The following is a 25987-nucleotide window of genomic DNA, read 5'->3' as shown; positions in this document are numbered from 1 at the left end:
TTTAAAAACTAATTTTAGCTGAGAAAAATTCACCCCAACAAATTAACTACCATCATTTTTTCATGCCCAACCTCTGTTCATGAACTCATGTTATTAATGAAGTAGATTTGGCATGGAATTCAAATTAAAATTAGAACCCTGACCCTCTCTTTAACTATATGTGTGATCGTCAATAAGTTATTAAATCACTGTGAGTCTTAATTTTTTTTTTACTGTTAAGATGATAATAATAATGTACTTGAAAGAGTTATTATGGAAACTAACCAGCCTAGGGCCAACGTGGCCCACTAGAAACACAATAAACTGTGGCTACTCTCATTAATAATAATGGGGACATCTGCATCTTTACTCCCTGAGTGACTTTATGTACAAACAAGTCAGTTGTTTGAAAATCACTGTTTTAGAATCATCATGTCACTTACATGATAGTCAAAAAAGCATATAACTGATGTTAAGAATGAAAATAAACTACATCTCACATGCATGATTGGTTACAATGCAAATGGTATGGGAACTCTGGAAAGCAGCTTAGCATTTCTTTAAAAACTAACATACACCTACATGCACCCTACAAATACACTCTTAAGTATTACCATACAGAAATGAAAACTTATGTTCACAAAAAAGTCTGTACATAAATGTTCATACTCAATGTCTTTCAACATGTAAATAGATAGTACATACATATAATGAGATCCTACTTAGCAATAAACAGCAAAAAATTATTGATACTTGCAATGACTTCGGAATCCTCTCAAGGATATTATGCTGAATAAAAAAAAAAACAATCTCAAAGAGTTTACATATTGCATTAATCCATTTACACAGTGTTCTCAAAATGACAAAGTTACGGTGATAGAGAAAAGGTCAATAATTTCCCAGAGTTAGGGTTGAGACAGTATATAATTATTAAGGGGTAACATTAGGTAGTGTCTACATGGTGGGGAAACAGTTCTGTTTCCAGATGACAAAGAGATGGTGACTCAAAGCTACTCCTGCGATAAAATTTTCTAGAACATAAACAGACACACAGAAACGCATACAAAGAGTGCATGTAAAAACTGGTGAAATCTGTATAAGGACTGTATTTTCATTAACAGCACTGTGCCAATGGCAGGTCCCTGGTTCTGACAATGTACTACAGATATCTAGATCACTGTTAATGGTATACTCAGGGACTCCCTGCACTGTTTTGGCAAAAGCTGTTGAGTCTTAAACTACTTTTACTTTTTATAAAGCATTTAACTATGTGAATACAGCATCAAGAGCTTTAGTTTCATTTGCTTCAGTGACATCTTTTGCTAGCCTTGGGAAATAGTCTGATATTTTTTTAATGCTATAAACAATAGTATAGACATTAGTTTTATTTTTTAAGAAGAATTAAGAGTTAAAATTGAATTAGAGTAATTTAGAAGCCCTTAAAATAAAAGGTATATTTATTTATTTTTATTTTTATTTTTATTTTTTAAAAAAATTTTTTTAACGTTTATTTATTTTTTTGAGACAGAGAGAGACAGAGCATGAACGGGGGAGGGGCAGAGAGAGAGGGAGACACAGAATCAGAAACAGGCTCCAGGCTCTGAGCCATCAGCCCAGAGCCCGACGCGGGGCTCGAACTCACGGACCGCGAGATCGTGACCTGACTGAAGCCGGACGCTTAACCGACTGCGCCACCCAGGCGCCCCTATTTATTTTTTTTTAAATGTTTATTTATTTGAGAGAGTAGAGTGCAAGTGGAGGAGGGACAAAGAGAGAATCCCCAATGCAAGCCTCAATCTTGTAAACCCTGAAATCATGACCTGAGTCAAAATCCAGAGTCAGACACTTAACTGACTGAGCCACCCAGGCACCCAGAAAAAAAATGAAATAAATTCTTTGTTACTCATATTCTGCAGTCTAAAAAGTATAAAAAACTACCAATAAATGATTTATTAATGCAAATTTCATTGATTTATGTTCTTGTTTTAGTTCCTAGATATAACGAAGTTTTTCCTGAATTATCATCATTCTATGTGTTGAAACTTACTAGGGGACTTTAAATAGGGAAAGATACTGATTATAAAATGTAGCCTCAATGTACACAATAAATTATTTTTCAAATACAATCCAAAAGTGATGACTCATCTTGATGATGATGGTGAATTATGTAAATCTATATCTATATCCATATCTAAACCTATATTTATATGTATATCATCTATATCTATCTGTCTTGATTTGGTTTCCTGAGAAACAAACTCAAAGACAAGAATATCAGGGCAAGTAGTTATTTTGGAATGTCATCGTTGGCCACAACTTTACGGGAATGGGAAACAAACTAGGGAAGACAGCCAGTCGGGGTTAATATTTTAAGCAAGTTACTGTTGTGGTTAAATGGAACCGAATCCTTCTAGAGAAATCTGGGACTCAGTATAAAACAAGTGCTCAGAGTTATCCAACCTGAGGGGTAAGAAGATGGATACTTATATATCAGCTTCCATTGGTCTTTGGTCAAAGCTGCTTTTTGGGAGATGGTGATCCTGCTTGACCCATAGGTAATAAAGTGGCTAAGTGTCCAGAGAAAGCCCTCACACAGAGAATGCAAGTACTGATGATAGCTAGTTGGCACAGGTGCAGAGAAATGATCAAAGTGAGGGGATTTCACTAGGTCCCTGACAGCATCATCTACATATATCCTATATTATTCTGTATACATTGAACATTTAATAAGTACTCATTGAATTAATACATATATTAGTTAAGCCTGCAGAATGAATGATACACTTTTTTTTGTATCATAGAACTTAAGTACCTTAGATTTAATCTAATTTGATATATCTTTTTTTAGATCATGTGATTTTTAATACCCTATAAATCACATGGTATCTGTTGCTTTAGTCAATCAACAAATAATTTCTCATTACTTGATACTATAGGGAATAAAGTTGAGAAATGTGCTATCCACTAATAAGAAATATTTAAAACATTCAGGAGGAAATAGGTAAATCAGTAGGAGTTGACAGGTCTCACATATTCATATCTCAAAAGAGCTCAAAAGATGTAATACTCCATAGCAAAAATTAATGAATTTTCCACCCATCTGTTAGATTTAGTGGTTTAAGGACATGGCAAGGTTATAGTACTCCTAGAGATAGGGATACTACTTCTTACTGAAAGTCAGTCTGCAGAAGTCAACAATCCTTTTGAAGGACTAAATTTTCAATGATCTGAAATTCAATATCAGTCACTCTTATTTGAAATATAAATACTTCATAGTCAATCTACTTGTTTGAAACGTTAAAGATGTTATTTTTTTTTAAATATTCCCCCAAAACAAATGAAACTTAATATTAGACTATTCAAGTTAGTAAGTAAAGAAGAGTTTGTGTGAAAGAGAAGCTAAAATCTTTTATGTAAGAAAATCAGGTGCAGAAATTGGCCATTTTTTCTTATTTGTCTATCAATAATAAAAGGGAGGCATGGAGCACCTGGCTAGCTCAGTCAATTAATTGTCCATCTTTGGTTCAGGTCATGATCTCATAGTTCATGAGTATGAGGTCTGCATGGGGCTCTCAGCTCTCAGTGCAGAGCCTGCTTTGGATCCTGTCTCCCTCTCTCTGCTGCTCCCCAACTTGTGCGTGCACATGCTCGCTCTCTCTCTGTCTTCCTCTCTCTCTCTCTCTCTCTCTCTCTCTCTCTCTCTCTCTCCCTCTCTCTCTCTCTAATAAACATTTTATATATAAAAAAAGGAGACAGGCATAACAAATTTTCTGATACTAGAGAAAACGTCATATAAGAAATGTCTAATGTGGTTCAATCATGATTCTAAGAAGGAGGAGGGAGGTTAGGAGGTCAATTAATGCAAAAAAAAAAACCTGTCCCTCTATCCCTTTATATTTCCTTTTATTTATAATGACCACCTAAAGTGAGACAAAAAGGCGAAAATTCAGGCTTAATTTTCACAGAACAGAATGATCTCAAGTAAATCCCCACTGTTTCTTCTAAGAAAACTGCATTTAGAAACAAAACTTCATTATCTAGCTAAAACTATTGCAAATCAGGTACAGGCAAGAAAGTTTAAATATCAAATTAATGTGAAAAGGTTAAAAAACAGAACTGCCTAAATTTCTAAGTGGAAAATGGTTAATTACATTGTCTCTTGTCATATTTGTTAAACGTTCAGTTTTGCACAGCACACAAAAAAGTGAAAGGGGACTTTTGATAAATTACTCCAGAAAATGTAATGGATCATATTTTGATTTAACTGGAATTTATAGGACCTTCAGTGATAATCCAATATTCATATTTTAATTTGTAGGTATGATCAGGACATACCTTTCATAAGCCTTTCATTTTCTGTGAAAGAAAAACGCAAGACGTTGAATTTAAAGACGACTTATTAATCCTGGAATGGTTAGCCTGAGAAGATGAATAGAATGTGTCTTTTGATTTTTCAGCGGTGTTATTTTAAAATTCTCATGTAGGTCATTACTTATTCTAGAGTCGGATCAATCAAAGGGAGGTGAATCAGCAAGGCGCAAAAGAGGAAGCCACCTTGAAATGGATTAAGTGAAATAACTGTGTGAACATATGGTCTGGAAATTAAATTGATTCAGCTAAACAAGTTATATTAAATAGATCAGGTAATTTTCAGGCATCTGGTCAGGTGATCACAACTTAAAGCAATTATACATTTTGAGACTTTGAGAAAAAGAGAGTCTACAGATATAGGGACCAAAATGATAGCACAAAATGAAACTCAAGTTGTCAGTGATCTTTTTAAGAGTTTGTCCTTTTAAAAAAGGTACATGTAAAGATAAGGTCCCGGATGAAAGAATTCAGAGAGGTTTTCTAAATGAAAGTTGTCAGACATTTAAGTTACCAATTCTTTATTCATTTATTTACTCACAGAAAAACAAATATTTATTGAGCACTAACTCTCTTTAGGCTCATTAAAAAATGTCCTCGTTTTCAAAGTTCCTATATTTCATTGATTTATATGTATCAAGAGCAGAAAAATGGTGTTTTCTAAGTGATAAACTTTTGTCACAGACTCTTCTTTGCCATAAAGAGATTTTTTCCTTTGTTATTGTCCTGATGTTTGAGCTTGATGTAAACTATACATTTACATATTGTCTCTCTTCACTTTGCCTACTGTTTCCAAATACATAGGTATATAAATATACCAAGAATGCAACTATTAGGTAACTTGCAAAGCATAGGTGATGTGTATTATATTCACAGGCCAAGAATGGCTACTGGTTTAATTTTCCAAAACTCAAGACATAAAATGTAGTAGGACTTTTTCATTTTTAGTATGACAGATAACTACCAAAAACTTTTTTTGTCGGGTGCCTGGGTGGCTCAGTTGGTTTACTGTCCAACTCTTTACTTCGGCTCAGGTCACGATCTCACGGTTCATGGGATCGAGTCCAGCATCTTGGGATTCTCTCTCTCCCTGTCTCTCTGCCCCTCCCCCACTCCCTATCTTTCTCTTTCAAAATAAATAAACATGAAACTAATAAAATAAAATAATCTTTTTTGTTAAACAATGTAATAAACTTATGGATAATTTTTTTATGCACTGTATTACATGAATCATGATTATCACGTATTCTTATTTTAAGGTTGTTAAAAATTGAGATTGTAACTGTGCAAGTTAGGTGAACTACTTTAATATCTTAATCATAATGGTGTTTGAGTGGATGAAATTTCCTACATTAGTTTTAATGTAAATAGTCTTGGCATGCTGTCTTTAGAACGTAAGAAGTTCATTCATGTGAATTTTTGTTTCAATGTTGATTCATTAGAAAATATTTGTGCAATTCTTAGGGATAGTATGTCCCCATGGTTACAATGGAAATGAGGTAAACAGTATGAAATTTTTGTAATTGTAGCAGGCAGTTTTGTTGGTTTATAGAAAATTAATTCATAGAAAAGAAATGAAAGGACCATAACCATAGTAGGCAATGACAGGTATAAGTGTTTTGTAAAAAGCTTCATATTTCATAAAATGTCTTCTCACATGTTCTTTTTGAGCTTTACGCCAACCGAGTGATAAAACTACACTATTCTGTATACAGATTAAAAAAAACCCACAAAACTCAGAAATCCTTGATTTTCCCAAGGATGTACATGACAGATAGATAGCATAAAAATAAAGATGCTCTATAGTTTGAGGAATATATTAGAGAGGGTATGAGGGAAACTAGAAAGAGGCCAGTTGAGAGACAAGTTGAGTGGTTATTATTACATAGTGCAGATAGAGATGATGATATCCATAACAGAGGTAGTGGCAATGGGTTGAAGAGGTATGAATTAATTCCAGAGATATTCATAATTGAGTGGTTGATGACTAAATTCATTGGAACTACATGAATTGCCAATATTTAACTGTTTTGAAAAATTTTTAATAAACTACGTTGTTTAATCTCATAGAAGTTAAACATAAAAAAGTCACTATACAAGATTCTCAGTTTTGTGATTTGAGTAGCTGAGTGGTTGGTAGAATCATTTACCATGATAGCAAGCATAATAGAGGGAAGAAGAAAATATGTTTCTCAGACCTACAGAATTGTAAATGTCTTTGAAAAAAAACAAGCTATAATATTCAGTCAGAATAATTAGAGAAGTAAACAGAGGATTCAGAGTGACTGTATCGGCAGAAAAGCATTTAGATTCACATCAAAATCACGAGATTTGAGTGACAGTTTGAAGGGAACATGTATAAATTGAGGAGAAAAAAAGGAATGAAAAAAAAAAGATCATTTTGAAGAACAGAAGAAAGAGAACTAAAAGATACTAAGAAGAAATAGCCAGAGAGATAGGGGAAAAAAAATCAATAGAAATTGGTGTCAGAAAAGTCAAGGAAAGAAGTTCACAAAAAGGAATGGTCTTTTATTAAATGTTAGACTAGGAATAGTATCCAGTGAAATAAGAATAGACATACAAACTGGAAAGAAAGAAATAAAAACTTTTGCTGACAATATAGTTATTTACATATAAAATCCCTAAGAGTCTTTGGAAAAGGTAGTACAACTTATAAGTGAGTGTAGCATGGTAGCAGGGTATAAGATCAACATACTTTTTTTAAAAAAAATCATATCATTTACAATAACCCTGAGAACACTAACTACTTAGGTATACAGCTAAAAAAAAAAAAAACAACAAAAACTATAAGATCTAAAAACTATAAAACACTATAAACTAAAGAAATATATACTGTGTCCATTAATGGAACATTTAATACTGTTAAGATGTCAATTCTTCACAAATTGATGTATCAAATGCAACCTTGATAAAAATACTACACGTGTTATTTTTGGAGATAAGTTGGTGCTAAAATATGTATACAAATACAAAGAAACTAAAATAGTCAAAATGTTTTTGAAAAAGAATACTGCAAGGGACACCTGGGTGGCTCAGTAGGTTAAGCATCTAACTTTGGCTCAGGTCATGATCTCAAAGTTCGTGGTCTCGAGTCCCGCATCTGGCCTTGGGCTGACAGCTCAGATCCTGGAGCCTGCTTTGGATTCTGTGCTCCCTCTCTCTGTAAATCCCTGCTCTCTCTCTCTCTCTCTCTCTCTCTCTCTCTCTCACACACACACACACACACACACACAAATAAATAAATTTTTTTTTAAAGAAAAAGAATGCCACAGTCAGAGAACTCTGAATTATTGATTTTAGGACAAACAATAAAGCCACAACAATCAGGGAAAGGTAGTATTGGCAAAAGGCATATGGGTCCAGAAATAAACCCACACTAATATAGTTGATTTTTTTTTCCAAAGGTACAAAATCAGAAAGAGTAGGGTAGTCTTTTCAATCAATGGTACTAGAAATATTGAATATTCAATACACAAAAAATAAACCTTGACCCATACAACACACAGGGAGGAAGGGGAAGACAAAGTGGAGAAGGAGGAGGCCCTGAGAACTGATCACAGATCTAAAAGTAATACTTAAAACTACAAAATGTCTAGGGGCACCTGACTCACTCAATTGGTAGAGCATGTGACTCTTGATCCTGGGGTTGTAAGTTAAAGCCCAAGTTCAAGTTGGGTGTAAAGATTTCTTAAAAGTAAAATCTTAGGGGCACCTGGGTGGCTCAGTTGGTTCAGTGTCTGACTTCGGCTCAGGTCATGAATTCACAGTTCGTGGGTTAGAGCCCTGTGTTGGGCTCTGGGCTGACAGCTCAGAGTCTGGAGCCTGCTTCAGATTCTGTGTCTCCCTCTCTCTCTGCTCCTCCCTCACTCAGGCTCTGTCTCTCTCTGCCTCTCAAAAATAAGGAAATGTAATAATAAAAAACAATTAAAAAAAGTAAAATCTTAAAAAAATTAAAAAAAATAAGTACAACTACAAATATCTAGAAGAAAGCATAGGGGAGATTTTTAGGGAAAGATTTCTTAGCTATGACACCAAGAGAATAATCCATAAAAGAAAATTTTGATATTCAGACTTCATCAAAATTAGAAACTTCTACTCTTGAAACACTCTTAAGATAATGAAAAAAATGAGCCATGGATTTGAAGAAAACATTTGCAAACATTATATCTGACAAGGGATTTTTATCCTGAGTATATTAAGAACTCTCCAAACTCTAATAATAAAACAACCCAATTTTAAAAAAGGGCAAAGTTTTTGAACAGATGCTTCATTAATAAGATATTCAGATGGCAAGTAAGCACATGAAAATATGTTCCACTGCATTATTTTTAGGAAAATGCAAATTAAAAACACAATGTAATATCACTATATACTTATTAGACTGATTGAGAATAAAAGAGAAAAGTAATTGATAATACCAAATAATAGCTAGGATATGGAACAAATGAACTCTTCTAATATGCTGGTGGTGGTACAGAAAGTATGAACACGTTGGAAACAGTTTGACAGTTTCTTATAAAGTTAAACACACACTTAGCATATGTCCCAGCTATTCCACTCCTAGACATTTACACAAAATATATGAAAATTTCTCTTCACACAAATATCTGTACCTGAAATTTTATATAGGATTTACTATTGCCCCAACCTAGAAACAACACAAATATCCTCATGTTGGTGAATGGTTAAAATGTGGTATATCCATATGATAGGATACTACCTAGCAATAAAAGACATAAGCTACTTATATATACCATAACATGATGGTAAATTGCATATCAAATGTATTATAATAAGTAGAAGAAGCTGGATTTAAAAGGCAACATATTGTATTACTCCATTCATATGACATGCTGGAAAAGGCAAAATTACAGGGACAGAAAACAGATCAGTGGTTTTGATCAGTCTTGAATAAGGGGACAGGTTGGTCAAGGGACATAGGGAAAATTTGGGAGAAAATGGAACTATTCTGTATATTGAATTTAATGTTGGTTATACAATCGCATGTATTTGTCAAACTCTCTGAAATGTACACTAAAAGGGACAAATTTATTGTATATAAATTATACTTTCATAAAAAATGCAAAAAATGGTCAAGCCATTTATAACACTTCTGAGATATCATATAAGAAAAGAATAACATCCTGTCTACTAGATTTAGGAACAAGAGGGCTCTTGTCGAGAAAAACTTTGAAATACCATAGAAAACATGAAGTAGGTTTGTAGTTGTGAAGGAAGCAAAGCAACTCTGACAAAGGAGAAACAATGAGTATAACTGACAATTCCCTCCAGAAGTATTTCCCTCAGGAAAATAGAGAGAGAGAGAGAGAGAGAGGGAGGGAGAGGGAGAGGAAGAGGAGGTGTTGTTTAGAGTGTGAATATAAAACTGAGGGAGAATAGTTTTTAAAAGATAAAGGATCCTTGAACATTTTCCCACATATGGGGAAAAGACAATAAAGAAGGAGATTGAGGATATATGAAAAAGAGGGAAAGTTAACAGTGTGAGGTCTCTGAAGAGGCAGAAGTAGATGAGTTAAAGCACAGAAGTGGAACAGTAAGCCTGAGAATGACACGAAGTTGGAGAAAATAAATATAAGACCACAGAACAGAATTTTGTTTTGCTTTGCTCTAAAAGCAATAAGCAACCCAGACACAGTTGAAGATGAACAGCTGAACTCATCTAAGGTCTCCCTCTCTCTTTCCAGAATGATGAGTTGGAAAAACAAATGAGGCACAGGAATCGAGGATGCTTCCAAAACGTATGTGTTTTAGGCTGAACTGTTTAAGAAAGCAAGTAAAAGTGTGAAGAAAAGGAGTCTAAAAATTTGTGATCTTAATAAAGTTGAACTATTGTGGTGGGTGTAGCACAGCAAACAACTTGCTGTCACCAAAGGCTGTCATCTGAGAGTGGGATTTCAAAGCCTGGAGATTTTGGAAGTAGAATGAGTAAGAATAAAATTCTTTATGTTTGAGATGAAACATTGAGAAGGAAAACTGATAAGGAAAAGAGGTCATATCACATGACCTACAAATCTACTGTGTAGATTTTCCATAGTCATATTTAAAACACTGAGAACATGCTGATAGAGGGAAGATGGCGGCGTAGGAGGACGCTGGGCTCACTGCGCGTCCTGCTGATCACTTAGATTCTACCTACACCTGCCTAAATAACCCAGAAAACCGCCAGAGGATTAGCAGAACGGAGTCGCCGGAGCCAAGCGCAGACCAGAGGCCCATGGAAGAGGGTAGGAAGGGCGGCGAGGCGGTGCGCGCTCCACGGACTGGCTGGAGGGAGCCGGGGCGGAGGGGCGGCTCGCCGGCCAAGCAGAGCCCCCGAGTCTGGCTTGCAAAAAGCGGAGGGGCCTGACGGACTGTGTTCCGACAGCAAGCGCGACTTAACGGCTGGGAGGTCATAAGTTAACAGCTCTGCTCAGAAAGCCGGAAGGCTGGAGGACAAAGGGAAGGAGAGCTGCTGAGCCCCCTGACGACAGAGCTCAGTTTGGTGGGGAACAAAGGCGCTCGCCAGCGCCATCTCCCCCGCCCATCCCCCAGCCAAAATCCCAAGGAGAACCAGTTCCTGCCAGGGAACTTGCTCGCTCCACGCAAACACCCAACTCTGCGCTTCTGCGGAGCCAAACCTCTGGCAGCGGATCTGACTCCCTCCTGCTGCCACAGGGCCCATCCTGAAGTGGATCACCTAAGGAGAAGCAAGCTAAGCCTGCCCCTCCTGCCCCCGTGCACCTTGCCTACCCACCCCAGCTAAGACGCCAGATCCCCAGCATCACAAGCCTGGCAGTGTGCAAGTAGCCCAGACAGGCCACCCCACCCCACAGTGAATCCCGCCCCTAGGAGAGGGGAAGAGAAGGCACGCACCAGTCTGACTGTGGACACAGCGGTGGGCTGGGGGCAGACATCAGGTCTGACTGCGGCTCCGCCCACCAACTCCAGTTAGACACCACAGCACAGGGGAAGTGCCCTGCAGGTCCTCACCACGCCAGGGACTATCCAAAATGACCAAGCGGAAGAATTCCCCTCAGAAGAATCTCCAGGAAATAACAACAGCTAATGAGCTGATCAAAAAGGATTTAAATAATATAACAGAAAGTGAATTTAGAATAATAGTCATAAAATTAATCGCTGGGCTTGAAAACAGTATGTCTGACAGCAGAGAATCTCTTGCTACAGAGATCAAGGGACTAAGGAACAGTCACGAGGAGCTGAAAAACGCTTTAAACGAAATGCATAACAAAATGGAAACCACCACAGCTCGGATTGAAGAGGCAGAGGAGAGAATAGGTGAACTAGAAGATAAAGTTATGGAAAAAGAGGAAGCTGAGAAAAAGAGAGATAAAAATATCCAGGAGTATGAGGGGAAAATTAGAGAACTAAGTGATACACTAAAAAGAAATAATATACGCATAATTGGTATCCCAGAGGAGGAAGAGAGAGGGAAAGGTGCTGAAGGGGTACTTGAAGAAATAATAGCTGAGAACTTCCCTGAAGTGGGGAAGGAAAAAGGCATTGAAATCCAAGAGGCACAGAGAACTCCCTTCAGACGTAACTTGAATCGACCTTCTGCACGACATATCATAGTGAAACTGGCAAAATACAAGGATAAAGAGAAAATTCTGAAAGCAGCAAGGGGTAAACGTGCCCTCACATATAAAGGGAGACCTATAAGACTTGTGACTGATCTCTCTTTTGAAACTTGGCAGGCCAGAAAGAATTGGCACGAGATTTTCAGTGTGCTAGACAGAAAAAAAATGCAGCCGAGAATCCTTTATCCAGCAAGTCTGTCATTTAGAATAGAAGGAGAGATAAAGGTCTTCCCAAACAAACAAAAATTGAAGGAATTTGTCACCACTAAACCAGCCCTACAAGAGATCCTAAGGGGGACCCTGTGAGACAAAGTACCAGAGACATCACTACAAGCATAAAACATACAGACATCACAATGACTCTAAACCCGTATCTTTCTATAATAACACTGAATGTAAATGGATTAAATGTGCCAACCAAAAGACATAGGGTATCAGAATGGATAAAAAAACAAGACCCATCTATTTGCTATCTACAAGAGACTCATTTTAGACATGAGGACAACTTTAGATTGAGAGTGAGGGGATGGAGAACTATTTATCATGCTACTGGAAGCCAAAAGAAAGCTGGAGTAGCCATACTTATATCAGACAAACTAGACTTTAAATTAAAGGCTGTAACAAGAGATGAAGAAGGACATTATATAATAGTGACAGGGTCTATCCATCAGGAAGAGCTAACAATTATAAATGTCTATGCACCGAATACCGGAGCGCCCAAATATATAAAACAATTACTCCTAAACACAAGCAACCTTATTGATAAGAATGTGGTAATTGCAGGGGACTTTCACACCCCACTTACAGAAATGGATAGATCATCTAGACACACAGTCAATAAAGAAACAAGGGCCCTGAATGAGACATTGGATCAGATGGACTTGACAGATCTATTTAGAACTCTGCATCCCAAAGCAACAGAATATACTTTCTTCTCGAGTGCACATGGAACATTCTCCAAGATAGATCATATACTGGGTCACAAAACAGCCCTTCATAAGTTTACAAGAATTGAAATCATACCATGCATACTTTCAGACCACAATGCTATGAAGCTTGAAATCAACCACAGAAAAAAGTCTGGAAAACCTCCCAAAGCATGGAGGTTAAAGAACACCCTACTAACGAATGAGTGGGTCAACCAGGCAATTCGAGAAGAAATGAAAAAATATATGGAAACAAACGAAAATGAAAATACAACAATCCAAATGCTTTGGGAGGCAGCGAAGGCAGTCCTGAGAGGAAAATACATTGCAATCCAGGCCTATCTCAAGAAACAAGAAAAATCCCCAATACAAAATCTAACAGCACACCTAAAGGAAATAGAAGCAGAACAGCAAAGGCAGCCTAAACCCAGCAGAAGAAGAGAAATAATAAAGATCAGAGCAGAAATAAACAATATAGTATCTAAAAAAACTGTAGAGCAGATAAACGAAACCAAGAGTTGGTTTTTTGAAAAAATAAACAAAATTGACAAACCTCTAGCCAGGCTTCTCAAAAAGAAAAGGGAGATGACCCAAATAGATAAAATTATGAATGAAAATGGAATTATTACAACCAATCCCTCAGAGATACAAACAACCATCAGGGAATACTATGAAAAATTATATGCCAACAAATTGGACAACCTGGAAGAAATGGACAAATTCCTGAACACCCACACTCTTCCAAAAATCAATCAGGAGGAAATAGAAAGCTTGAACAGACCCATCACCAGCGAAGAAATTGAATCGGTTATCAAAAATCTCCCAACAAATAAGAGTCCAGGACCAGATGGCTTCCCAGGGGAGTTCTACCAGACGTTTAAAGCAGAGATAATACCTATCCTTCTCAAGCTATTCCAAGAAATAGAAAGGGAAGGAAAACTTCCAGACTCATTCTATGATGCCAGTATTACTTTGATTCCTAAACCAGACAGACACCCAGTAAACAAAGAGAACTACAGGCCAATATCCCTGATGAATATGGATGCCAAAATTCTCAATAAGATACTAGCAAATCGAATTCAACGGCATATAAAAAGAATTATTCACCATGATCAAGTGGGATTCATACCTGGGATGCAGGGCTGGTTCAACATTTGCAAATCAATCAACGTGATACATCACATTAACAAAAAAACAGAGGAAAAACCATATGATCCTGTCAATCGATGCAGAAAAGGCCTTTGACAAAATCCAGCACCCTTTCTTAATAAAAACCCTTGAGAAAGTCGGGATAGAAGGAACATACTTAAAGATCATAAAAGCCATTTATGAAAAGCCCACAGCTAACATCATCCTCAACGGGGAAAAACTGAGAGCTTTTTCCCTGAGATCAGGAACACGACAGGGATGTCCACTCTCACCGCTGTTGTTTAACATAGTGCTGGAAGTTCTAGCATCAGCAATCAGACAACAAAAGGAAATCAAAGGCATCAAAATTGGCAAAGATGAAGTCAAGCTTTCGCTTTTTGCAGATGACATGATATTATACATGGAAAATCCGATGGACTCCACCAAAAGTCTGCTAGAACTGATACATGAATTCAGCAAAGTTGCAGGATACAAAATCAATGTACAGAAATCAGTTGCATTCTTATACACTAACAATGAAGCAACAGAAAGACAAATAAGGAAACTGATCCCATTCACAATTGCACCAAGAAGCATAAAATACCTAGGAATAAATCTAACCAAGGATGTAAAGGATCTGTACGCTGAAAACTATAGAAAGCTTATGAAGGTAATTGAAGAAGATTTAAAGAAATGGAAAGACATTCCCTGCTCATGGATTGGAAGAATAAATATTGTCAAAATGTCAATACTACCCAAAGCTATCTACACATTCAATGCAATCCCAATCAAAATTGCACCAGCATTCTTCTCGAAACTAGAACAAGCAATCCTAAAATTCATATGGAACCACAAAAGGCCCCGAATAGCCAAAGTAATTTTGAAGAAGAAGACCAAAGCAGGAGGCATCCCAATCCCAGACTTTAGCCTCTACTACAAAGCTGTCATCATCAAGACAGCATGGTATTGGCACAAAAACAGAACATAGACCAATGGAATAGAATAGAAACCCCAGAACTAGACCCACAAACGTATGGCCAACTCATCTTTGACAAGGCAGGAAAGAACATCCAATGGAAAAAAGACAGCCTCTTTAACAAATGGTGCTGGGAGAACTGGACAGCAACATGCAGAAGGTTGAAACTAGACCACTTTCTCACACCATGCACAAAAATAAACTGAAAATGGATCAAGGACCTGAATGTGAGACAGGAAACCATCAAAACCTTAGAGGAGAAAGCAGGAAAAGACCTCTCTGACCTCAGCCGTAGCTATCTCTTACTCGACACATCCCCAAAGGCAAGGGAATTAAAAGCAAAAGTGAATGACTGGGACCTTATGAAGATAAAAAGCTTCTGCACAGCAAAGGAAACAACCAACAAAACTAAAAGGCAACCAACGGAATGGGAAAAGATATTTGCAAATGACATATCGGACAAAGGGCTAGTATCCAAAATCTATAAAGAGCTCACCAAACTCCACACCCAAAAAGCAAATAACCCAGTGAAGAAATGGGCAGAAAACATGAATAGACACTTCTCTAAAGAAGACATCCGGATGGCCAACAGGCACATGAAAAGATGTTCAGCGTCGCTCCTTCTCAGGGAAATACAAATCAAAACCACACTCAGGTATCACCTCACGCCAGTCAGAGTGGCCAAAATGAACAAATCAGGAGACTATAGATGCTGGAGAGGATGTGGAGAAACGGGAACCCTCTTGCACTGTTGGTGGGAATGCAAATTGGTGCAGCCACTCTGGAAAGCAGTGTGGAGGTTCCTCAGAAAATTAAAAATAGACCTACCCTATGACCCAGCAATAGCACTGCTAGGAATTTATCCAAGGGACACAGGAGTACTGATGCATAGGGGCACTTGTACCCCAATGTTCATAGCAGTACTCTCAACAATAGCCAAATTATGGAAAGAGCCTAAATGTCCATCAACTGATGAATGGATAAAGAAATTGTGGTTTATATACACAATGGAATACTACGTGGCAATGAGAAAAAATGAAATATGGCCTTTTGTAGCAACGTGGATGGAACTGGAGAGTGTGATGCTAAGTGAAATAAGCCATACAGAGAAAGACAGATACCATATGGTTTCACTCTTATGTGGATCCTGAGAAACTTAACAGGAACCCATGGGGGAGGGGAAGGAAAAAAAAAAAAGAGGTTAGAGTGGGAGAGAGCCAAAGCATAAGAGACTGTTGAGAACTGAGAACAAACTAAGGGTTGATGGGGGGTGGGAGGGAGGAGAGGGTGGGTGATGGGTATTGAGGAGGGCACCTTTTGGGATGAGCACTGGGTGTTGTATGGAAACCAATTTGACAATAAATTTCATATAAAAAAAAATAAAAGACAAAACTCCTAAAAAAAAAAAAAAGAAAACATTGAGAACACTAGAGTGATAAAAAAAAAAAGAACTAAGGAACAGAACACTCAGTGAAGAAGAAAGAATGACTATAAAATTGATAGATGAGAAATTGTGTAGAGAAGTATATTGCTGAATGTTATGGCACTGAAAGCAGGTAGTATTCATGCAAGGATTTCCTGTGAAAGTCTTGAGTGGCACTAGTGTGTGAGAATGCTGAAGCTATCACCCTCTCCTCAGCTCTGTGGGTCACTGGGGAATGCAAGTTTCTCTGAAGAACTAGATGGGAAAAAGTGTCCTAAGAGAATCAGGATTGAGTTAAGATAAGGTGAATATACTCTCTTTATAAATAGAATTCATCTCTCATGAAAAAGCTAGCTCAGTGTGCAACGTAGAACGGATGCTTCTGAGTGTGCTCGTGTGTGTGTGTGTGTGTGTGTGTGTGTGTGTGTGTGTAGTAGGGGGACACTTCTAAGGAGATGAGGGGCAATGGAAAGCTGAGGTGGGAGATGTATGAAGATAAAGCCCAAAAAAGACTGCAAACCACTAGAGCTTATTATCGGGTAGTAATTAAGAATATTAGGTATGGGGGCATGTTCTTTATGTTGTGTCTTATTGACTCTGTAAATATTATAAAAGTAAAAGTGGTAAGTGTCCCAGGGATTTCACAGAAAAGCAACGGGGGCTAGACTAGATTGTACAATATTTAGCAATAGCAAATACAGGACATGTATGCTGCTTCTTCTCACTACTGAGCCCATGATAGTAGGCATGACTTATTGATCATGGCGTTCTTTCCTGCTAATACCAGATTCAGTTCCAAAGGCCTTCCCAATACCCCTATCAAGGTAGTCATTTCCAGTTGGCCAAAAATAGCACAGTAACTCTTATCGATTATTTAAAACCTTATTTTTCCCACCATCTTTACTATTTGAATTTTCTTATGGGAGACCTATCCCCACATGCCAAAAAGAATAGAAATTAGCATGTCCTCTTTCCCTTAAGTATTCTTCCTCTCAAAAAAGGGTCTATTCATTACTGTCACCTTCTTCTTCCAGAAATACAGGTCCTGTCAAAGATTTGAAGGGGGTTTTAAAGTCTCTGCATTTTATATGCTTTAGGAGAAACTATAGATGATTGTATTCCAGATTAATATTGCTCAGTTTGTTATTTCTTGATCTATATTAGGGTGTTCAGGACAAAACAAGCAAAGACCTTTGCTTTGGTGAAATCATATTTAGAATATAGTTTTTATTTAATGACATTCTACAAAAAAAGTTTATAAAATTGAGCCCATCCATGTTATTATAATGCTTAAAAGTTCAGGCAACAGACGATATTGTGAAATTTTAGCTCATACTGGCTGTGTAATTTGGGCCAAGTAACGATTTTGTTCATTTGTTTGTTTCTGCATCTGTTATCTAAAATAATGTGTGTGAGGAGGGTGATGTTAGCATTCACCTCATTAGGATTAGTGTGATCATTAAATGAGAGAATAAATACTTAGTACAGTTTCTGGCTCAGTGATAGTGATAGGAACTCCAGTGAGGACAAAGATGGAAATTGTCTTCATTCAAGGGACAACAAGGCTTATGTTCAGCCCAGAAAAGAGATGACTTAGGGGACAAGTGATCTAGCATTTATATGGAATGAGGGGCTGAATAAAGTCACAAAGAGCAGCTGCATGTTGGCTCTCCCTAAGTAAAACTATCAAATAATTACCGCTGTCTAAAACTGGATGTCATGCCTCAGATTTGGAGACTTGTTTGTTCATCAAAAGCACAGGATCAATGAGAAATCATCATCAGTGTTTTGAACTGAGTTTACATAATAGATTTGACTGTAAGATACCTATAATCTTTATATTCTCATGTTGTGTTTCTTACACCATAAGTGAGAATTAGTTTGGGATTGTTTAGCTCTAATGAGTCAGCTTAAAAAGAAGAAAAAGGAAAAAAATGATTTGAGGGACAATTGGTTATTTGGTCAAGACAGAATTTAAAAGTCAAAATTTAAAGGTTATATTTAATAGCAATTATAGCTTTTTAAAAAAAATAGTAATTGAAATCTATAATTTTAATTTGGAGAAAATTAAAAAGGAGTGGATGGGCACTAAATTTTCAGCCTTAAATATATGACATATCTTTGACATAGCTTTGAATTACCATGAAAATCTTATGTGATTGGTATTTTCCAAATGGTAAAATTGAATCTCGAAAATGTATCTGTCCTAGGATGACAAGAAGCTGAGACACAGACCCAGATCTCTGCCAGAATTTATGTTTTGTAGCATTATTGTATATGCACACACATGAAAACACACACACACACATTTATTTGTTATATATAATAACGGTTATTTGTTATATATAATAACTAATATATATATTATATATATATATAATTTGTTATATATATAACTTATTTGTTATATATAATAAATAATTTATTTGTTATATATAATATATAATAATATATATAATAAAGAATATATAAATTATTATCTTCATATGTGATAATAACATACCATTTACATTATATATACAGTGTAATGAAGCATGAAATAGCATCTACTCAGTCTCTTAAATCTACCCTTCTGTTAAAAGTTAACATGATAAACTATAATTGGTGTTTGCAAACAGGAAAGACTACTGTTATTAAATGATCTAACCAGTGACTTTCTAGATGACATTGAATTCTTTCACTATTGCTGATGATTCAAAACATGACTTAATTTTTTTAAGGAAAAAGTTTGGCTTTTTTTATCTCCAAGAGTGGTAGAAATTTTGATAACTGCATCCAATTTATTGAGAAAATATAACTGAAGACATCACATCTTGGAAAGGGACTTGAAAAAATTATTTTCAAAATAAAACAATTTCCTTTAACTCTAAGCATATTGATACTTTCCATATGAAGAAAATACATAAATGCATAAATTCAATTTTATTTTCTATCTCCTCTTTTACTTCCTCCTTGCCAAAACAAACATATTTTTTAAATCTCTCTCAAATGGATTTATAGAAAAAAGTGAGGTACAGAGTTAATAAATAAACCTATTAAAATAGGCTTGTGACTGACAACTAGGGTTAGGAGAACAACTTCTATATAGTATTTCACTGTCAACTAGAAGAGGAAAAATAGCAGCGAATTCATCCTTGAAAATGTATATCCTAAGCCAAATTAAAACAGGATACACTTAGAAAACATAGTAAGTTCAGTATTTCTACAGATATCTAATTAATTCTAGGAGATTAATGATATTTGGATGCAAAGTATGTAAAGAGTAAAACCATTTCTGTATCTATAGGGTGATATTTCCCAGAAAACCCAAATGACACTGCCTTACTAGAAACAAAACTTGATTACTAGGCATTTAGAAACTACCATAATTTTCATCAATTATGGGTTTTGGCCAATTATTTGGGTTCGTTTGTCTTTATCTTCCATGATATAAATAGATGACCTATACCAATCTACAGATAGAAAGATGAGGTATGCATCTTAATATAAGTATACATACTAATATAAGGTATATATATACACGTACACATGTATACACACATCTTCACTATATACATTATCTACCCTCATATGTATATAATTGTATGTGTACATGTATGTACATATATATGTATGATTGAACAGCCAATTTGAGATATATTAAAAATCATAAATCATTGAACAGCCAATTTGAGATATATTAAAAATCATGAGAGAGAAACTAAAAAGTTTATAAACTTTATAGTTCTTGGCTTGAGGATTTAATTTGAAGATGATCTTAGTTTGGCAATATTTTTATAATTGTTAATGAAAAGCCTGCCAATTCACTAAAGAATGAAAAGTAGTTTTATCATGTATAGCCCTAACCTAAACATATATTATCATTTTGTTCATTTGTGATTCTCTAAAGGACAAATTAAGTTTTCATCAAATGTATTCATAAAGGTTAATTTTTTGAACAACCTCCATATAAATTGCTCTACTGTAAATTTCCTACTCATTCTCACATTGAATAGAACATAATATTAAATCCTGTTTATTAATTTATCAGTTCAGTATGATTATATGCAGATAGAAATTTCCCTTAACATATATGTTAAAACAACTAACTGGTTATATAAGCACAGAGAAAAAAACCTCTTACTTAATTTATTGTTTATTTGTTTAATGCTGTTCAAGTCTTGTTTCTGAGGTGAAACTAATTATTTTTTTATATTAAACAGTGTCTTCTCAATTTCCTTTATCCCTAAACTTCCCTCACCATTTCTTCCTCATTGCCCTCAGGGTATGAATAATAAAGAGAATGAGGACAAATTTTTGGCATTTAAGAGAGCACTTAAGTAAATTTTGTTAATGTATTATGGAGATAATATTCAATGAAAATTAAGATTTTCAATTTTATTTTATTTATTTATTATTTTTTATTTATTCTCAAATTAGTTAACATATAGTGTAGTCTTGGCTTCAGGAGTAGAATCCAGTGATTCATCACTTACATATAACACCCAGTGCTCATCCCAACAAGTGCCTTCCTTAATTCACATCACCCATTTGCCCCACGCCCATCAATTTTAAGAGGCAATCACTTAATATAAGTTTTGTTTTGTTTTACTCAATCCAAAAGTTTACCTTTAGGTATAGAGAGCAGTTTGAAGTCTCAAAGAAAAACATTTATAGCAGGAGTCAGTGACCTCTTTTCTATAAAGGACTGAATAGTAAATATTTTAGGCTTTGTGGGTTATATGATCTTTGTCTCAACTACTCAACTCTGCTCTACAGCAGCCATAGACAATAAATAAATTAGTTTGCCTGTTTCAGGAAAAGTTATTTATGGACACTGAATTTTGAAATCCATGGACTTTCTGGGTGTCATGAAATATTCTTTTATTTTATTTTCTGAGCATTTAAAAATGCAAAAATCATTCTTAACTTGAGGACCATACAAAAACAGTCAGTGGCTGCACGTAGCCCATGCACCATGGTTTGCTGACCCTGGGTTTATACTGTAAATCATGATGAAAAAAGGATGTCATAAAAACTTTATCATCCCCAGACTAATGAGAATTCTGGACTCTAGTAATCTATACCTCTCTAGGAAAGTTATCTTATAATGACATGGAAATAGATTTTGCTCTCTAAAAGTGTTGACTTGATCAGTGAAAACACTTATGATCAAATACACTATTTCAAGTTGAAGGTACTGATGCTGGAGTGAATTATTGCCCCTAAAATATGCACTGTATAATCCATGAAATCAGTGAATGTTACCATTTATGGAAAAAAAAAAAAGACTTTACGGATGAGATTGATCAAGGATTTTGAGATAGGAGACTATCCTTAAATACTGTCATATTGTGTTTATGTGAGAGATGCAGAGGGAGATTTGACAACAGAAAAGCAAAAGACAACATGACCACGGAGACAGAGATTGGAGTGATGTGGTCAAGGCAAGGAATGTTGGCAGCTACCAGAAGATAGAAGAGGAAAGAAACAGATTCTCGTGTAGAGCTTCTGAAGGGAGCCCTGTCCAAACCTGGATTTCAGAGTAGTGAAACCGAGTTCTGGTGTCTGGTCTCAAGAATTTTAAGAGAATAAATATTTGCTGTTTTAAGCCATGAAGTATGTGGTATTTTGTTACATAAATTACAGGAAACTAATACAGTTTCCTAAGAAACAGCACTAAGAATCTACAACCTTATTGGAGGTAGTGGTACTCTGTTCATTTTTATACTTTTATTTTGTTTTCTATCATTAAACATTAGAGATGGAAAGGGATGTATAGGTGACTTATTATCCAAAGTTGGGATCTATATTAAAAAGCCATGCCCCTTTTGTTATAAAATTTTTGGTTATAAAATACAACCTTATGGAACGATTTATTGTAAATTTGGGCAGCTAGTTAATTAGAAAAATAAATTTTATTCTAACCTTAATTGTGCTTTCCTGTAATTTCCATTGACTGGTCCTAGTTGTGCTCTCTCAAGCTTTAACCTTTTTCATTAAATCACAATACTTTAACATATTTGACAAAAAAAAATCATGTCAATCCCTAGACCCCTCCCTACCCCACCCCAGAGTATCTTACCCTAACCTAGAAATATTCTCAAAGCAAATTTATTTTGTCCCATTTATTATCTTGTATGTAACAGTAATTTCTGTAAACCTCATCATCTGAATTCCAGAAAAATGGTAGGAAACTATCAAATTGATAATAATAGTTCATTTCTTGTGAGATTATTACATGCTAGGCAGTGTACTAATGGCATTATCTCCAATTTGCTATCCCTATTTTACAAAGGAGGAAACAGAGTTTAGGAGAATTTAAGTCATTTTACCCAATAGTAAGGGGTTGAAATGAAGATCTAAATTCATATTTTAAAAGACCAAAATGTATGTCCTTAATCACTATGCTGCATGGCAACCAATGGTTTCTTATGCCCTCACGACTGTTCCTAGTATTTAACTTGAGGTCACAGTGGAGGGATTTGACAGGAAGGACCTTATCAAGAGGAATGCTACACATCTTCAGTGCACAGAATTCACTTTAACTTTTTAAAACACAGCTACGGTATTCAACTAGCTCATGTGGAGCTCATGGTCAATTAAAAATCCCATTAAAATTTTTTTAATGTTTATTTATTTTTGAAGGACAGAGAGACAGAGGATGAGTGGGGGAGGAGCAGAAAGAGAGAGGCACAGAATCTGAAGCAGGCTCCAGGCTCTGAGCTGTCAGCACAGAGCCCGATGCGGGGCTTGAACCATGAGCTGTGAGATCATGACCCAGGATGAAGTCAGACGCTTAACTGACTGAGCCACCCAGACACCCCAAAATTTCCATTTTTAAACAGAAATACTTGTTAAATCAGGGCCCCTATTTTGTGTTTATGAAAATTCTTTCCTGAAACAATGTGTAATAATAATGTGTCTATTAATTATCTAAGTGCCTAAATTCACAGAGTAGATTAACTATAATCCTTGATCCACAACATCTTCTCATTATTAATGACTTAGCTACTTTTAATAATGTAGTACATACCTGTGAACACACTCTGTAGTACAAAATCATGTTTGCCATTTTCTTCTTTTCCTCTTATTATAGCTTGTCACATTTATACATATTGTTTGTCTTCTTTGTATTTCAATTATATTATATTTATATTTCAATTTTTGTTGCACTTCAGTTGTTGAACTTATATAAAGGACATCATGCTACATCTACTTGTTTGGGAGTCTTTCATTTAATATGATATTGCTAAGGTTCACCTATTGTTGATATGGCTTATTTAATTTCTCTGCTGGAAATAATCCATTGTGTAAATATTACAGTATATTCATTTACAATGGGAAACACTGGTCCCTGTAAACATTGAAAAAAATATTCACATTTTTTGCTGTTATTTTTTAGGGTACCCGATGAGCCAAAGCTGTTGACTTTAACATAGTTAACATTTTTCTTTTGTTTAAGAACTTTCTCCCTGGGGCGCCTGGGTGGCTCAGTCAGTTGAGCATCTGACTTCAGCTCAGGTCATGATCTCGCGGTCCGTGAATTCGAGCCCCGCATTGGACTCTGTGCTGAAAGCTCAGAGCCTGGAGCCTGTTTCAGATTCTACGTCTCCCTCTCTCTCTGACCCTCCCCCGTTCATGCTCTGCCTCTCTCTGTCTCAAAAAATAAATAAACGTTAAAAAAAAAAAAAAAAAAGAACTTTCTCCCTGGTATCCAACTTCTAAACAATACTTATTGATATTGTTTACTGAGTTTGAATTTTTCTTTTAGATTTAACACCCTTGATAAATAGTGAGCTAAATTATTATATGAAATAAGAATTGAATTCTATCTTTTTCCTTGTAGATAATCATTTTCCTACCTCCATTGAATGGTGTCTCCTTTTTTACCAATGGGAGTGTCATCTTTGTGAGATGTCTAAGTTCTAATTTGGCAGGAATCTTTTTGGGATCTTTATTCTATTTCTTTGGTCTCTTGGTTCAACTCTATGGCAATAATATACTTTCTTAATTACTATAGCTTCATAACAAGGCATTATATCATTTAGGAAAACTGCCTTTTTATAACAAAAGTAATTTTGTAGAAATTATTAGTCTTCACCAATGTCCTCTTGTCCTCTCCTTCTGTGCAAACATTTTATTTCATACCTTTTCACCATTTAGGAAGACTCGTGACAAATTTTAGCTAATGAAATTTTATTTGAAATCATGTGTATCGCTTCCAGACAGAGGCAACAAAATGCCCATTCTCCAATCTCTCTTTTCCTTTCTCACAATGTCCAATTAACTCTGTGTTTCAAACAGACAATGTGATGGAGGCCCAGACATCCCAGATCACATTTCTCTATGGACATAAAAGGTGAATGAAGATACGTTTTGTGTAAATAAGATATTTATGTTTTGGAGTGGTTTATCACTGTCATGATGCATTCAAATCCATCGACAGTCATTTACCTATGTATAAAGACCTTTTTTTTGTGGCGCCTTGGAGGCTGCAAGCTGTTTCAACATGAAGCTGAACACCTCTTTCCCAGCTACTTGCTGCCAGAAACTCATTGAAGTGGTTGATGAATGCAAACTTCATACCTTTTATGAGAAACGAATGGCCACAGAAGTTGCTGCTGATGCTCTAGGTGAAGAATGGAAGGGTTGCATGGTCTGAATCAGTGGTGGCAATGACAAACAAGGCTTCCCCATGAAGCAGGGTGTCTTGACCTATGGCCATGTCCATTTGCTGATGCGTAAAAGGCATTCCTGCTACAGACCAAGGAGGACTGGTGACAAAAAGCACAACTCTGTTGGGGTTGCCTAGCTTTCTCAACTTGGTCATTGTAGAAAAAAAAGGGGGGAAAGATATTCCAGAACTCACTGATACTACTGTGCCTTACGGACTGGGACCCAAAAGAGCTAGCAGAATCTGCAAATTTTTTAAACTCTCTAAGAAACATGATGTCCACCTGTATGCTGTGAGAAAGCCCCTAAACAAAGAAGGTAAGAAACCTAGAACCAAAGCACCCAAGATTCAGCATCCTGTATTCCATGTGTCCTCCAACATAGACGTTGGCGTATTGCTTTGAAGAAACAGCGTACTAAGAAAAATAAAGAAGAGGCTGCATGACATGCTAAACTTTTGGCCAAGAAAATGACAGAAGCCAAAGAAAAATACCAGGAACAGATTGCCAAGAGACAGAGGCTGTCTTCTCTGAGACTTTCTACCTCTAAGTCTGAGTCCAGCCAAAATTGAGATTTTTCTAAGAGTAACAAATAAGATCAAACATCAAACAAAACAAAACAAAACTATGTATAAAAAAAAATGTTTTGGTTAATAACCTTACACACTGACACTAACATGAGTTAGCATACAAGGTTTCTTTCTATCTGTGGAATTTATTCATAAACTGAAAGTTTAAAATTATCCTCCCTACCTAGCAGCTCCAAGTTCAGAGACATTTTTATTTGAGAAATAAGATTGTAAGAGAACATGAGACAGCAGATGGGGAAATTGGGAATCTGATGCTTTCCACCTAAAATATCGATACCCTTGCCTGGCAAGAGTTTTACCTTCTAAAAATATGAAGTTGAATGT

General features: G+C 36.0%; 1 pseudogene; it reads left to right on the top strand.

Annotated features, from left to right (window-relative positions):
- The first annotated feature begins 24910 nt into the window (after positions 1–24910).
- LOC121041757 (40S ribosomal protein S6-like) lies at positions 24911–25645 on the top strand (annotated as a pseudogene).
- The last annotated feature ends 342 nt before the right edge of the window (positions 25646–25987 follow it).

Source organism: Herpailurus yagouaroundi, unplaced genomic scaffold, assembly GCF_014898765.1.
Source record: "Herpailurus yagouaroundi ecotype Mexico unplaced genomic scaffold, PumYag 29, whole genome shotgun sequence".
Classification (NCBI taxonomy): domain Eukaryota; kingdom Metazoa; phylum Chordata; class Mammalia; order Carnivora; family Felidae; genus Herpailurus; species Herpailurus yagouaroundi.
The sequence above is the reverse complement of the archived record's forward strand: the minus strand, read 5'-3'. Positions and strand labels throughout refer to the sequence as shown.